At 49.2% G+C, this 12,003-nt stretch overlaps 1 long non-coding RNA gene across 1 annotated transcript; it reads right to left on the reverse strand.

Annotated features, from left to right (window-relative positions):
* Window positions 1-1,124: 1,124 nt before the first annotated feature.
* Window positions 1,125-3,841, reverse strand: LOC117313908 (uncharacterized). The gene is made up of 2 exons (XR_004528515.1): window positions 3,706-3,841; window positions 1,125-1,550 (listed from the first exon to the last, which is right to left on the reverse strand). It is a non-coding gene; the product is annotated as an uncharacterized lncRNA (long non-coding RNA).
* Between the last annotated feature and the right edge of the window lie 8,162 nt (window positions 3,842-12,003).

Below are 12,003 nucleotides of genomic sequence, written 5' to 3' on the forward strand. Positions count from 1 at the left end.
GGGTGGCAGAGAGGTACAGCCAGGAGTGTGGCCTTGGAGGAACAGATCTGAGACTGAGTCCCAGCACTTTTCTTTGCCATGAGGCTTGGGCCAGTCACTTAATCTCCTGAATTCCCAATTTCTCCAGATGTGACTTGGCACCCAAAATACTCCTGTTGACATCTGGCTCTGAAGATGGAGGGCACAGCCCAACTCACAAGTGTGTGTCCAGTGATGGTAACTCTTGCATGACTCTTGGAAGGTCCTGTGTTTTCACAGTCTCAGGTCAGATTCTTCTAGAACCTGGCCAAGGACTTGATGCCAGCTGTTTCTGAAGGCAGTGTTCTCAGGAGAACCAGGTCAGGCAGTGGGGAAAGCAGGAGAGGGAGGTGAAAGAGACACTCCCCCAACCCCACCCTCCCTCTGCCCAAGGGGGAGAGTTGAGGTGAAGCACAGCCTCAGCCTGATCCTGGGCATCAGGGAGCCCTGGGAGCTGGAGGCAAAGGAGCTGGTATTTGTCCTCTCATGTAGAGAGTTCTTGGTCACAGGCTGCTGGGGAGTGGGGGGATGCAGAGCTCCCAGGCCCTTCCAGCTCTCTGTAAGGGTGAGGCAGCTCCAGTGCAATCTCCTGAGAGTCTCAGGGACCGGCCCCAAGGAGCAGAGCATGCAGAAGCTGGGGGAAGGATTGGAGGAGATTTGTGCAATCTTGAATTTCCTCGCTTGTGCTCTAAGTGCTTTCTGAAGCCCAGGCTGCTGGGACCGGGACCCATTCCCTTGCCAAAGAACAAAGTTAACAAAATCTTGACTTTTAAGTCTGGAAGCCTTTGTCAGGTGTAAGACAGAAGATGTTTGGAAGGAAATGTGATTGAGTTCCTTTCCCCAAGAGAACTGGCCAGCCTCTGGGAAGGCCACCTGCCTGCCCTTAGGCACCTGGCCAGATCTGACTCCAGGTTGGCACTCTCTCTGGGATGTGGGGATCAGGCAGAGGCTTTCCTCTGCTGTTTGGGGGCAGCCAGAGGGAACTGAGGGCTTAGATACCTTGTCCAAGGACACAGAACTGTTAAGTGGAGCTGGGATTTGAACTTGCAACTGCAGTGCTTATATTTACTACCTAATGCTGCATAACAAATCACTCCAAAACTTAGTGGCTTAGAACAACAAACATTTATTATCTCACCATTTCTGTGGGCCTGGAATCTGGCAGCAGCTTAGCTGGGTGGTTCTGACTCAGGGTCTGTCGTGGGGTTGTACTCAATCTGTTGGCTGGGGCTGCAGTCATCTGAAGGCTCAACTGGGGCTGGAGGATCCAATACCAAGCAGACTCACTCACACTGCTGATGACTGGAGGCCTCAGTTCCTTACCACTAGGCTTTTCATAGGGCTGTTAGAGTATACCCCGAAATGGCAGCTGGCTTCCCCCAGAGCAGGCAGTCCAAGAGAGAGCAAGGAGGAAGCCACGATGTCTTTTATTTCCCCGTCTTACACACCATCACGCACCGTCACTTCTGCCACATCTTATTTGTTAGGAGCAAATCACTAAGTATAGCCATGCTCAGTGGAAGGGGAAGTGCCTTTTAGAGGGAGAAATATCAAAGAATTTAGGGACATGTTTTACAACCACTGCATTGTTATACAGCTGCTCCCCACCTTGCAGGTGTGCTTGGAGACTGCTGTCCTCAATCCCTGGGTGGTGAAGGCCCCTGTGTCATTCTGCCCCTGGGGTTGGGGGGGCTCTCTCCCACCTGTTGCTGCACGCACCCTTCCCCAGACCTGTAATACTCATGGTTCTTCCCTCCAAATCTCTTCTCTTCTTCTCTAGGCATCTCCGTTCTGCTTTCCCAGAGACGGATGTGAGTTGCTCTAAGACCTGTGATTTGACCTTTGTGGGAAAGGGGTGTTCAGTGTGGTCACATCTGCCAAGGATGCTGGGGAGGAGTCTCTGTGGGGCTGAGGCAGAGTGTCCCAGTCCCCATGAGAGATCTGAGCCTGTATGAAGCCTGATCCACTCAGCACACACCCACCCTTTGATCTGAGGATGAAGAAGTACTTGACCACATCATCCATTTCTCTTTCCAGTGCACCTGCGAGGTGGGGTGGGGAGGGAGGGGGAGGGAACTGGGGCAGAGATGTTTTTTCGTGACCTCATTTCAAAGGAGTTGAGCTGGGGCTGGAAGACAGGTGTCCAGTGGCAGCTGCTGCTGACCCGTCTGCCACTCTGGGCTTTGTATTGGGGTGTGGCAGCTGTGAGCATGTGCCTTGAAGACCTCCAACAAAGGGGAGCTTAACCAACCCAGGGCCACAGATCCTGGATCCTGACTCCACCCCCTCATTTGTGCTGAGGCCATGGCACTTCCCATGACCCATCAATACTGAGTGCAAAAGAGATACTAAGGCCAGCCCGTTTTGGGGAGACTCTTCGGATGTCCCCTAACTTTAGCTCAAGGACTCCCCAGTAGCTTTGCTGAACCTCCTTAGACAGCACAGCAATCTAGGACGTTCCCACTCAACCTACCTTTCTCCTTTGCTCAGAGTTAGGACTGCCAGATAAAATACAGGACACCCAGGTGAATGTGAATTTCAGACAAACAACAAACAATTCTTGTATAAGTATGTCCCCAGTACTGCATGAGATATGCTGATACTAAAAAATTTTTGTTGTTTATCTGAAATTCATATTTACCTGGGCATACTGGCTATTTATTTGCTAAATCTGGTAACCCTACTTGGGGTCAGGCTCACCTTGTAGCCTCCTCTGTTCCCTCTCTATTTCTTGTCACACATGCATTTCCTCTGATAAAATCCTTGCATGTTTAATCCCTCTTGGCATCTATATCTCAGAGGATCTGGACTAATACAGCAGGGCAGGGCTGGGAGTGGGGAGCTCAAGTAGGCAGCCTTGGCTTACAGACGTCTCGTTTCACTATAGCTGGCATGGTCCTGGCAGTGGGGCCATGTTTTGCTGCTCAAAGCTGTAGTAGTCGGGGAAGAGGAACTACTCTTTGGTCCAAATTGGAATGCACTTTCCAAGTGTAAGGAAGCTCTAAATCATTTATCCAATTTCAGGGTGCTCAAGAACTGCATGGGGAATACAAGGGAAGTGCAGATTCTTGGGTCCCTCCCTTCAGAAATTCCAGTTCTATAGGTCTACAGTTGGGGTCAGAAACTTGCATTTTTTGCAGGCTTCATAACTGATTTTAAAACTGCACAGGGAAGGTAACTTGGCATATTTTGTAAAACTTTCCATGAATGCTACTGCCCATGCTTATTCAATGCTCTCTCCAGGTGATAATTGGTTAGCATTTAGTAGTCAAGTTGTTAAAGCTGGGAGTAAGTTTGCTTTCCTTTCTTTCCCTTCATGCTTACTTTTCTGAAGGCTCTCTCTGGGTTAGAAAAATTTGCCAAGGGTCTGGGTCTCTGAGAAGATATGGTAGACTTTCTTTTGTTTGATAATGAGAGTGATAGTAAAAGTGATAATAAATCACTTTTCCCCTTGCCTGCTAGGAGGCTCTGAGCAAGATTTCTGTGTAAGTGGCAGTACTCCTCCTAAATCAGGATTTCTGATACAAGAAATTCCTGCCCCCTGCCAAGTAAACACACAGGGACTTCATTACACTGTTACTGTGGTTTCAATCCTGGCAGTAATAGTAGACTTGTCTGTTTCTCATTTTAAACAGCGGCCCCCAGTCCTTTCAGAATTATGCAAAGTACAAACCAGTCCTCACTTACCTGACTCCTGAGAACTGGAGGTGCTTCCCAGGGGCCAGGATCATCTGTTTCTGTGGGAGTTTTAAAGTAGAGGGTAAAGCTGCAGAGAGGGTGTGGGCCTCCAAGGAACAGCAAGCCGGGCGCCACCCTTAAAGGCAGAGCTGGGTGTGTATCAACATGAGGGTGGTGGCTGGCCGGTGTAACCAGTGTGTTTGGAATGGGTGTTGGTTGATTCGGATCCCATGCAGCAGGGTGAGTTGGCAGGGAAGGAATGTCCTGACTCATCCCTCTCTTGATTTCTCTTAGGGTGGAGGGCTGCCCCCAGGGGCTGAGGAATCTGGAAAGGAAAAGAGGGACAAGGGGGCTTAATATGAAGCCTGTGGGAACAGGAGCCCTGGCCACAAGGGTTCAAGGCCTCTTTCATTCCGCTAACCACTTATTGAAGACCTACAAAGAGTAGCTCTGTACTAGGAGCTGGATTTAGGGCCCCAGGATATCTCCCACCCCAGAGACTCAGGCCACCAAGTGCTTGTTTTAGGATCTTGTTTAGGATTGAGGCATCCTTCCTCCCATTTCCCTGCTCGTTAGCCTCAGCTGGGTGACATGGGGTAGGTTACTTGAGCTCCATCTGTTGAATGGGTGCATGGGGTTGGCGGGGAGGACAGGGGGCTCTGAGTCCCAGTGTCTTCCTTCTCGTGTGCTGGCATCACTTCCTCCTCCCCTGGCAGTGTGATGGCTGGACATGCTGATAGAAGCCTGGTGGGAATAGACCCTGTCCAGGCATCTCTCCATGTGCCCAGCCCTGGGCTGCTGGCTCAGAGCCACCCCCAGAAGGGGTTAACTGGCCAGAGTGACCCCACCTGCTTAGGAGCCAGGAGCATCTGTGTTGCATACGATCTCCTGCCTTTCACTGTGGAAGTCCCAAGGCCAGTGTTCTCATCAGCCCTAGGGACATGCACTTCTTTTAAACAGAACTCCAAATCTAAGGGTGTGGGGCTGGGGAAGTAGAGGTTCAATTCTGAGCAGGTTCATTTGGTCCATTTTTGAGAGGGGCTTCAAATGGGGATTCACCTACTGAAAGAAAAAGAAGCAACCCCTAAACCCTAGGCTTCTAAATACGAGACACAGGAGTGATGACACTACAAATGGGTTTCTACGCCCAAACCAAAGGTGGCCGGTGGACACTGCTAGCAGAACCAGGCCATGGCCAGTGACTCTGCAGGTGGGGGATTTGGCAAAATGTGGCCCACAGGAGCCGATGACCCTGGGCGAGTCGCTACCCATCTTGGAACTTCAAGTCCTCCCAGTAACACAGGGAAAATCTGTCTTCTGTGGAGTTGTCCCAAGGCCGGGGTGATGCGTGTGTGAGTATACCAGGTACCAGGTACTGGGGCTCTCACTACAATTAGCTCCCCTCTGCCTTCCAGGAAAATGAAGATCAGGATCTTGGGACTCCAATCTGCAGGGGGAATACAGAGCGATTTGAGGCCCTGCTAGATGCATTTCAGGAAATTAAGTCACAGTCACACAAACACTCCTCAAAAGGTACCATTTCAGAATATGGTAAAATGACCCCTAATTCCACCATGTTGGTATTTTCCCAGACACTGCTCCACCCCTGGAGAGCAGACAATTTTCTGTCCTTTTAAAAAGTGAGCTGGGGGACTTCCCTGGTGGCACACTGCTTAAGAATCCACCTGCCAAATGTAGGGGACACAGGTTCGAGCCCTGGTCCAGGAAGATTCCACATGCTGCGGAGCAACTAAGCCCGTGCATCACAACTACTGAGCCTGTGCTCTAGAGCCCGCAAGCCACAACGACTGAGCCTGCGTGCCACAACTACTGAAGCCCGCACGCCTAGAGCCCATGCTCCTCAACGAGAAGCCACAGCAATGAGAAGCCTGCACACTGCAACGAGGGGTAGCCCCCGCTCGATGCAGCTAAAGAAAGCCCCGCGTGCAGTATTGAAGACCCAATGCAGCCAAAAAAAAAAAAAAAGAATCCGCCTGCCAATGCAGGGGACACAGACAGGTTCGAGCCCTGGTCCAGGAAAATTCCACATGCCGTGGAGGAACTAAGCCCATGCGCCAAAACTACTGAGCCTGTGCTCTAGAGCCCACGTGCCACAATTACTGAAACCTGCTCATCTAGAGCTGGTGCTCTGCAGCAAGAGAAGCCACCGCAATGAGAAGCCCACGCACCGCAACAAAGAGTAGCCCCCACTCACTGCAACTAGAGAAAGCCCATGCGCAGCAACGAAGACCCAACACAGCCAAAAATGAATAAATAAATAAATAAATTTATTTATTTAAAAACAAAGTGAGCTGCACTGAGCAGGCCTCTGGAGAAATAACTTGCAGTTTGTAATTACCACTGAGTGTAGAATCTCTGGCTGGTGAAGACAATCATTAGCTAATAATGCCCGAGGCCATGGGAACTGCTAAGTGTAGCCCTCATTGTACAAGGGAGGGAATAGATGGAAGTGTGATGGGGCTTGTCATGGTGGGGTCTCAGTGGTGTCTGTTGCTGGCAGGTAGGAACAGTAGCGGTGATAAGAGCTAGGTGACCCTGTTAAGTGGACGCCCATGCTAGTGGCCCACCTGCAGACTCCACCTCCACCACATGGCTACTCCGTTCATGAGCTCAGGGTGCAAACACTGGATGGTCAGGGACAGAGACTGACTCATCTACTGGCCAAGTCATCCTGTTCACTTAATAATTTAGTGCCTCTTCTGGAGCAGATCTTGATGATGGGCACTAACAGGTGGCACAGAAATCCTCACAATTTGTGCCTTCACAAATTGTCTCCACCATATGCCTTTCCTGGGACTTCTTTGTTCCTGATCTTCCAGTCTTGCTCCTCCCAGGCCTCTGATCAACTGGCCAAGTCTTTCTTCACCTCTCGTGCATCTGTGTACATTCGTACCTCAAGCAAGGTGGATGGATGACCAGGTGCTCTTTGCCCAAAGCCCTGCCCATCAGGGACACTCCCTTTCTCTCCTGTCTTTTCTTTCCTGTTTGTGTTAGCATGACAGCAGTACCTTCCGTATGGTACCCACGCACTGAGTTCATCACCCAGCAGCCAAGGTCAGGCCTTTTCCTCTCTCTCAGCTGGCCATAGCGACCCCTCATGGGGCCAAAGGGGTGAGCTGAGGGAGAGACGTCTGTGCAACAGTGATGGGTGGCCTGAAAGTCCATGCCACCTGGTCACGCAGCTTAATTTTCCCCTCCAACCCAGTTTATGCCTGATCCTGGATGTCAATCCTTCCATTGTATGAAGGATTGTTCCTAGGCCTGCCCACTTAATGAATTGGTGGATCTGACACTACCCAGCTCATGATGGCCAGTCCTGCCACATGGCCATTTGGTCAGTCCCTACCTGGGTGCAGTAATATGATTGGTGCTTCTTTTTGAGTGGCATGTAGTTCTTTCCTGCAATTGTATGACCTTGATCCAGAACCCCATGGGTCTGTGCTGTGCATCTCTTGTTGAGGCACACAGAGGCTCTGCATAACATCTTTTTCTACCTCAGATACCTCTAGCAGCATGGGATTTTATGGGTCACATGGCCCATGAAGCAGGGCTGCAAGTATATATTATAGCCAGGACCTACTGCAGGGCCCTTTCTTGCTCTGTGCCCCACTCATAACCGTCAGTTTTCATCTTTCACCCCAAAGATGGATCATAGCATTTTTCTCAAAATGCTACCTCCAAAACCCAGAGGCGTATGCAGTATTGTGCTACTTTCACACAGGTAGAAGATCAAAGGACAAAATTTTATCTTTTACTTTGAACAGAATGTCTCCCTGTGTCCCAGAACCATTGCACCCTCGAGTCTTTGTATGACCCATTCTTTGTAGTGACTGTGCATCCAAGGTACTTGCCATTAATCTTGCACATCTCGTCCAATTTATATAATGTCATCTATAGAGTAGATCAATATGATGTTCTCAGGAATATCTAGCTAGCTTTAGACTCTATTGTGGCAGAGGTGAATTAACATAGCCCTAGGGCAAAACCTTGAGTCTACACTGTTGTCTGTCCCAAGTGACTGTAAACTGATCTGTATGGAACACAATGCATTTGCCACACCCCTTACCAGAGGCTATGTTAATCTGCTCAAATAAAGGTACCATATCAGGTTTAGCAGCAGCAATATGACTATTGTTTACTAATTTTGTGGTAGACTACTGTCATCAGACTATGGTCAGAGGCCAGGCTGGCTTTTGCAGAGGCCAGGCTGTCGAATTAAATGGGGATAGATTGGGGATGACCTTCGTCTTTGTGGGTGGCCTGATCTCTGTCATCCCCCTGAAGTATGATATCGTTTGTGACTTTCTGCCTTGTCAGGAGAGGATATGGTTTTAGGAGCTTTCACTTAGTCTTTGCTCTTATTGCTCTTATTCTACTGATCAAGGAATCAATGAGAGGATTTATTTTGAAGTAAATCCATTGCAATTAAACAATTGGGAGCTGGAGAAATGACCACTGGATAAGTCCAAGGACCCACTGGACCCACTGTGAGATGAACCTGGGCTGGAGCTCCATTTATTAACTGACCCCTACAAGCCTCAGTCTCATAGGGGGAGCATGATGGCTCTTTGGTGCCAAAAGATCTGGGCATTTCCCTTTTCCCATTGTGTATTACCTGAGTAAATATCCATGGGTCCCTTTGGGGAAGGACTCGGGGGTTCACTCCTGTATTCAGTTGGCATGATTTTGCAGGGTTCTCCCTCATAGAGACCTGGCATCTCCTTCAAATGATGGGTTCTGAGTCTAAGAGCTGGCTCAAGTCTGGAAATTGAGCAAAGGATTGTGACTGTATATTGACGTAGCTAAACTTGGCCTTCTGTTCATCCTGATCACTCTTGATTTTGTGTATGAATCAATACCCTTGTTAGATGCCCGTCTATTTTGCCACTAGGAGCATCATCTCATATTATCCATATCCATAGATCTGTGCAGGTTGGGCACCCCTGGCTGCTATTCCAAAATTGTCATCCATAATGGTAATTACTCCCACCTTGACTCTGATGGTTATGTGTTGTCACTGACCTCAGCTATCCCTAGATCCCCGCATCCTCATAGTTACTAATAGGAGCCCAGTTCTGTAATAGTTCCTCTTACATTTATCCCCTGCCTATGACAGACAGCCAGCTCTGAGATTTTCAACAATTCTGGTGCCCCCTTACCGGAGCACTGCTTTGGTAAATGGAGTGACCTCCAGGCCCTCCCAAGGAACACAATTAGCTAGGGGGTCTTTCAGTCTTATACATTAGTCCCATTCTAGCTGCCCACTTTTTGAATCTTTTGATCCATTTCCCTAGAGTCTTCCCTGGTAGTTTTGGCATTCCAACCTAATTTAATGTATTAGGTATTGCTTTTTCCAAGCTTCCAAGGGTCATCTTGTTACCAACCAGGGTTCTTGGCCTCCTTAATAAATAGAAGTTGATAAGAGGCCAGACAAAAAATTCAGGCAAGACTTTATTGGGGCCCCTGCTGCAGCAGGGGGGAGTGAAAACAGGTAACAGTTTCCCTTGCTTGCTCCCCAAGGGGGGAGCGAGCTGGTTCCTTATATGTGGTATGTCCAGGGATCAGGCAGGAGGGGTGACTTAAGTGGTTTGCTCACCCTTTTGGTGGTGGTGAGTGCAGGATAATACCCTGCTTTTGCTCCCTATACCCTGTTTTTGCTCCCGGCTCTTCAGAAGCAGCAGTTGGGCTTTTGGTCTTTTTGTATCTTGTTTTTCATAATTTGCCCCAACTGGGCATGCACGCAGTTATTTTTAGTCCCTCTTAGTTTCTTTATATTCTGTTGCTTGAGGAGACATTTGTCCAGGTGCAAGCACTGCAGCGAAGGGTCCCAGATCCCAGGTCCCAGGTCCCAGCCTGTCTTAATCTCAGCAGAGTATCAGGTCAAGCTCCTAGGACTTTCTCTGGGTGTTAAATCCTGTGTCATGGGAGAGTGTGCTCATATCAACAAACTCTTCCTTATTTAGTTTAGATTCTGGCCCCCTTGATCCAGCACCAAGAGGATCTCCTTCCAGGCATATTCTCCCAGATCCTGTTCGTACATATTAGGCGAGAACTTCAGCTCCTTCAACACAATCTGTCTCCTTCCTTAGCGTGGCCAGAACTTCCCCATCCGAACAAACTAGCTATGCTAAGATTCAAGCAAGGCTAAAAGTTAACCCTAGTTGTACGTCTGGTGGCCAGGAGGGGAGGTGGGGCAGATTCTGAGGAGGGCAGACATTGTCTTGTGTGGCCTTTGTCTCATCTGAAGCTTCTGCACAGTCACCGAGCAAGGGGAGGTACTTCTATCAAGGGGCAGTGAGCCACCCCTGCAGGCACAGAGGCTTCAGGAGAATCAGAGGTCAAGTTTTCCAAGTACATCTACCTAGATATTCCCATCCCGGGTCTCAGAGTCCCACTCCTTCCCTACCAGAGCTTTGACTAGGTGGAGAAATCAACTTCTCTGAAGTTCTGCTATTCTTATAGTTAGAGCCTAAGGCTGCTCCTCAGCTTGGTCTGCCCTTTGGTTACAGGAGATGAGGATTGCCTTAACCACTGCTAACGAGGCCCTCTGGCTTTCACATTTTGAACTTAATACTTGCCCTCAGTCTATTATTTTTTCTCTCTAAAGCATGAATGGTGTTCAGCAACAGTCTTACAGTTATCCTCTCTCTCTCCATATTTTTCACATGCCTGAGACATAACATGAGCCAGTGCACCCTTTCGACCCGTATCCCATCCCAATGAAGAACACATGAAAATCTTAGCATTTGTGCAGTTATAGCCCACCAGGCAGAGAGAAGGAGGAAGTGACTTGCCCGGTTCAGCCAGCAAGTGGATAACCAAGCCAGGACCAGTGTCCTTCTTCTGGCTCGACTGCCTCACAGGGTAGGGGGAGAGGTGGGGCTTTCTGGATTCTAAGAAAAGCAAACTCCCTTCAATGACATCAACTAAGGGAAAGTATAGTTACTGCAAGGATTCACGAGCTCAGAAAGCCAGGGAAGCCCAAGATCCAGTCCTGGGAAAACCATGGAACTGGGTCTACTGAGGCCAGAATCCTTATAAGTACCTCTGGGACCACAGCAGGAGGAGCTGTGAATCTCCCCCTGGGATCTGGGTACTTGCATGGGGCCTGCCCTCCTCTCTCCTCTCCATTCACTGGCCTTTTCTGTTCATACTTGGCAGCTAGGGAAATCTGACCGGCACAACTAATAACTGTTACACTGCTGGGAAGCCATTTGCTATCAGACCACATCCTGGGCTATTGACCAGACTGGGTATCAGCTGCCATTGGGCCAACCAGGTGGCAGCAGAGTACAGCGGGTGTGAGCAGAATCTGGGGCTGGCCTGCCTGGTTTCCAGTCCTGGCTCCACCACCCATGGGCTGTGTGTCCTTGGCCAAGTCATTGAACCTTTCTGTGCCCCATTTCTCATTTATACAACAGAGATGAAAATAGAGCCTGCCTCTGAGGGTTGCTAGGAGGGTTCCATGAGTAATATTGTTTAAAGCCCTTAGAACAGTGCCTGGCACACAGTCCATGCTCTGTGTCTGTTGAAGAAAAAAATGTGACAGAGTGGAGTCGGAAGGCTTAGAGGGGAAAACAGAAAATCTGCAAAGGAAGAAATTTGTTGAGGAAAGGACAGGTCCCTAGAATTGTTTCAGTTACCAAGTCTCCCATTTTCAGTTTAGTCCATGTACTTCCTGTAGGAGAACTCTTTTCATTAAGTAGTCTGAGTTGGGTTTTTCCCTTGCTACCAAAAAAGTCGGTCTAGAACAACCCCCTTTTCCCACTTCTATGCATTGAAGCCCTGCCCTCTCTTTCAAGTCTACATGAGCCTTTCTTTCTGTGAAGTCTGTCAGGGTTTCTCGTCAGACATCTCTACCTCTAAGCACCCAGAGCAGGGTCTGAATCTCCCTTAGGCCTCTTCCCACTGTCCACCTCACACTTTGGGTGCTTGTGCACAAGCCTCCCCTCCCCAGATAAACGTCATGATGTCCATAGAGTCAGGAAGCCCAGCGAAGAGATACAGCGCCAAGAGCTCTTCAATGTGTAAAATAATGAGATATGATCTACACCTCCGACTTCCTGGCTGCACCATAGATGCTTCTAGGGTACAGGAACCTGCCTTATTCTATCTTGAATGCACCCTCTTAGGACTCTATGCCTGTCACAGGGAGAGAGGGGTCTTCCTAGGCTGTCTCCCCATCTAGCTCCTCCCAAGTGAGGAAGTATTGGCAGAATGGTTGGTCAGAGCCTGAGACATCCATTGGGCCAAGTTTTACTGGTGGGCAGGCTCACTGGGTGTTAG

This window comes from Tursiops truncatus, chromosome 10 (genome assembly GCF_011762595.2).
Source record: "Tursiops truncatus isolate mTurTru1 chromosome 10, mTurTru1.mat.Y, whole genome shotgun sequence".
In the NCBI taxonomy this organism is placed as follows: Eukaryota; Metazoa; Chordata; class Mammalia; order Artiodactyla; family Delphinidae; genus Tursiops; species Tursiops truncatus.